Source organism: Apodemus sylvaticus, chromosome 18 (assembly GCF_947179515.1).
Source record: "Apodemus sylvaticus chromosome 18, mApoSyl1.1, whole genome shotgun sequence".
NCBI lineage: Eukaryota > Metazoa > Chordata > Mammalia > Rodentia > Muridae > Apodemus > Apodemus sylvaticus.
The window spans coordinates 250,891-255,420 of record NC_067489.1 but is presented as its reverse complement, the minus strand read 5'-3'; the positions used below and the strand labels follow the sequence as shown (position 1 = coordinate 255,420).

The 4,530-nt window shown below is 45.0% G+C and overlaps 1 pseudogene; it reads left to right on the top strand.

Moving 5' to 3' along the window:
• Positions 1 to 1,089: 1,089 nt before the first annotated feature.
• On the top strand, positions 1,090 to 3,075 carry LOC127668951 (WW domain-binding protein 11-like; annotated as a pseudogene).
• Positions 3,076 to 4,530: the final 1,455 nt, after the last annotated feature.

Here is a 4,530-nt window from a genome sequence, read left to right as displayed (position 1 = left end):
ATTTAATGAAGGTAAATAATATCCTATTTCAGCCAGTTGGAACACACTATCACAAGGAATGAAAGTCAATCTAATGCACATCAATCTTCCATCCTTTAAAATATTTATTACAACCCTACTATGTGTAAGGAGTCTTCCTGAATTCAAGTATGCTAAAATTTTAATGTATAGAACTCAGTCTTGATAAGGTGACTTCAAGTCTTCTTATCATGCCTGTGAAATTTAATAATTGGAAGGCTAACACCAAACCTCATTTATTGTTGCTTTAATGTCAAGGTCCTTGATAGTAATTAGCTGAAGACACCTGAGCTCAGGGGCTTCCTTGCAAATGCATAAGTACAAGCATGTGTTCTTCCTTTTTGTCCCATATGCCAAGGGTAGAAATTGAAGACTGGGCATCCAGTTTGATTAGCTCTATATTCAGAACCTACATTACATTAAAAAAAAAAAAGCCTAAACTTTGTGTTACCCCCTTTGCCCACGTTTAAAGCTGCTAGAGAAAACATGGAAGCAGGGAGAGTCCTGGCTACTCAGAAAGGGGGAGAATTTAGGAGCCAAGTAAATTGCCAAGTGAGATTTTCAACTTCTGAATAGAGGTGTTCCAAAAGGCTCTAGGAGACATTTCTCGCCTCAATCTGTAAAACTTTGTCTCACAGAATCTACTGGAGCCACTGCAGCAAAAAAAATATTGCAATAGGAGAGGCAGAGGTGAAGGGCCCTTTGCAGAAAGTACTCGGGGGCCCGTTTGCGAGTTGCTCTTGCCATCTGGGGAGCCTACATGTGAGTGTGTGGGGACTAACAAGTTGTTCTGTTTTCTATGACCCTCCCTGGAACCTGTGAAGCTTTCTCTAAAAGACAAGGCCCAGGGACTGTGCTCTTCCTTTGCTGGGCCTAGGTGGCAGGAGCCACTGGTTTCAGGGCTCCAGGGCTGGCATGGCATGGCATTGCATTCGACGTGTCCTGTGTCCTCAGCCAAACCTGCCCACTGGGTCAGATCCACCTCCTGAGTGTGTCAACTGGTGGCTGTAGGTTGATGTCTAGCTGTTCGATTTTTTTTTTATGAAGAAGTAAATCATATAAATTGTCAACATGGGACGAGGATCAACATCCTCCACCAAGAGTGGGAAGTTTATGAACCCTACGGACCAAGCCCAAAAGGAAGCCTGGAAAAGAGAACTGAAAAAGAGCAAAAACCAGCATATGATGGTGCCAGCTGCAGTTTTGAAAATGAAAGATTATCATTTCCAAACAGATTATCTAGGACATGGAGAAATTGGATGAAATGGAGTTTAACCCAGTGCAACAGACACAGTTGAATGAGAACGTACTGAAAGATGGGCAAAAAAAGCTGTGGAAAACTTTTGAACAAATTCTATGATTTTATGAAAAAGAAAACCCAGATATTTACAAAGAATTGAGAAAGCTAGAAGTATAATATGAACAGAAGAGAACTCAGCTGAGCCAGTATTTTGATGCCATCAAGAACGCTCAGCATGTGGAAGTAGAGAGCATCCCTTGGACAGACATACAGCATGCTCCTTCCAACATCTTGATCCATTCCTCTTCCTGGTGCTAAGCCACCCTCCATCCTGAAGAAAACCTCAGCATATTGGCCTTCAACTTGAGCAGTTTCTATCCTTCCTATCCTGGAACATGGTGTTCCATGTTTGCCCCCTGGCAGCAAACCTTGCAGTCCTCTACCTGGCCCACCTCCTCCTCAAGTTCTGCAGATATATGGCCATGAAGTGGGCTTTGCTCTAGATCTTCCTCTTCAGAGGCAAGGTGAAGACATGCTGTACAGTCCAGAACTGGCTCAGCAGGGTCATGACAATGACATGTACAGCACCAGTGAAGACAATGGCTATCCTGAAGACATATATCAGGATAAGCATGATGACCATACTGAACACAGTGACATTGAGAGATCAGATGCAGAGAGTGCTGAGGATGATTTTGGGCACCATGGTGACAGTGAGTGCCACAATGCTGAGAAGTCATGTCTGAATTTCAGATTTGCTGATATGCTGGGAAATCAAGGAAGAAGAAGAACATGAAGGAGCTGACTCCTCTTCAAGTCATGATGCTACAAATGGTAAATCCCCGAGAAAGTAGGGAAATGGAGGAATTTTCAGAAGATAATGATGAGGATTACTCTGGTGATTCTGAAGCATAAAAGCAATTGCAAAAGCAGCATAAAGAAGATTCCCACTCTGATGGTACATCTGCTGCCTCTTCACAGCAGCAGGCTCCTTTACAGTCTGTTCCTACTTCTCAGATACAAGCACTTCCCATGACAGGACCATCTTGGACCACAACCTGACCTACCCTTATGGCCTCCTGGACCACACACAGGCCTTCCATTCCTGAGGCCACCTGGAATGCCAGGAATCCAAGGGACTTTACCACGACTTTTACCTCCCGGACCACCACGAGGCCAACCTCCTAGCCCTCCCCCAGGGCCACCTCCATGTCTGCCCCCTGAGCCCTCTCCTTGAGGACCCTCACCAAGGCTACCCCCTCCTGCAGCCCCAGCTATTCCTCCTCCTTGTCCTGGCATTATGCACCCACCGTTGGTCCCTTCTCTTGGGCCTGCTCCAACTGACCTTTTCCCACCAGCTCCCTTGCCCAACCCAGGGGTGTTGAGTACACCATTCCTCATTTAGCGACCGAAGGAGGATGATGCAAGTTCAGCTTCCATCGAGAAGAAAGTTACAGTGGCCATCAGTTCCAAGCCTCAGATCACCAATACCAAAGCAGAAGTCACACGGTTTGTGCCCACTGCACTGAGGGTGTGCCATGAGAATAAGGAGGCTATTGCTGTTCTCCAAAGAAGGTCAGAGGGTGACTTTTTTGTCTATTGCCAAAGCAGCTCCAAGATCTGGTCCTTCAGTTCCTGTCTCAGTATAAACTAGGGATGATGTTTATGAAGCACTTATGAAAGAGATGGGCTCTGGTGAGTCCAGCAGGCCCTGGTGGGAGCCTTCAAGTGTCTGCTTCTGAATCTGAACATCCTGGGACACAGGACTCGGTCTGCAGGAAGAGCAAGAGGCCTGGTGTGCACCCAAGGCAGACTGAGAGTGCACAGCTTGCTCCGGCAGCATGGAGCTTAGGTTCCAGTCCTGAGGCCTCTGGCTGGAGTCTTCAGATCTCCACTTCGGGATCCAGAAGAGCCTGGGCTGCAACGCCACATCTCCAGGTCCTGCAAGAGGACAGAGGAGCACGCAGGAGGCCGGCTGAGAGGAGTCAGTGTGCTCTGGTGAGTCCAGCAGGCCCCGGCAGGAGCCTTCAGGTGTCTGCTTCTGGATCTTAACAGCCTGGGCCACACCACCCTGTCTCCAGGCAGTGCAGGAGGTCAGCTGTGCACAGAGGCCACCTGGGAACAGGCAGCTTGCACTGGTGAGTCCAGCATTGACAAGAACAACTAATACAAGTGAGAACTAGATGGCAAAAGGCAAACACAGGAACATCACTAACAGAAATCAAAGCAATATGGCAGCATCTGAACCCAATTCTCCTTTAACAGCATGTCCTGGATACCCCCATCACAGCAGAAAAACAAAATTTGGATTTAAAATCACTGGTCATGATGCTGATAGATGAACACATGAAGGACATACTTAAAGAAATTCAGGAGAAAATGGATCAAAAGTTAGAAGCCCTTGCAAGGGAAACACAAAAATCATTGAAAGAAATCCAGGAGAATGCAAAAGCCAATAAGGAGGAAACACAAAAATCACTTAAAGAAATACAGGAGAACTTTGGTCAATAGGATGAGGTCATGAAAAAGGAAACACAAAATCTCTTAAAGAATTACAGGAAAGCACAGACAAGCAAGTGAAGGAGCTAAGCAAAACCATCCAGGATCTAAAATCAGAAGTAGAAACAACTAAGAAAACTCAAAGGGAGACAACTTTGGAGATAGAAAATCTTGGGAAGAAATCAGGGGACATAGATGCAAATATCAACAACAGAATACAAGAGATAGAAGAAAGAATCTCAGATGCTGAAGATACCATGGAAACCATGGACTCAACAGTTAAAATGCAAAATGCAAAAAGCTTGTAACGCAAAACATCAAGGAAATCCAGGACACAATGAGAAGACCAAACCTAAGGATTATAGGCATAGATGAGAGTGAAGATTTACAACTTAAAGGGCCAGCAAATATCTTCAATAAAATTATGGAAGAAAACTTCCCTAACCTAAAGAGAGAGATGCCCATGAATATACAGGAAGCCTACAGAACTCCAAAAAGACTGGACCAGAACAGAAATACCTCCCGTCACATAATAATCAAAACACCAAATGTACTAAACAAAGAAAGAATATTAAAGGCAGTAAGAGAAAAAGGCCAAGTAACATATAAAGGAAGACCTATCCGAATCACACCAGACTTCTCAACTGAGCCTATGAAAGCTAGAAGATCCTGGGCAGATCTCATGCAGACTCTAAGAGAACACAAATGCCAGCCAAAACTACTATACCCAGCAAAACTCAAAATCACCATAGATGGAGAAACTAAGATATACC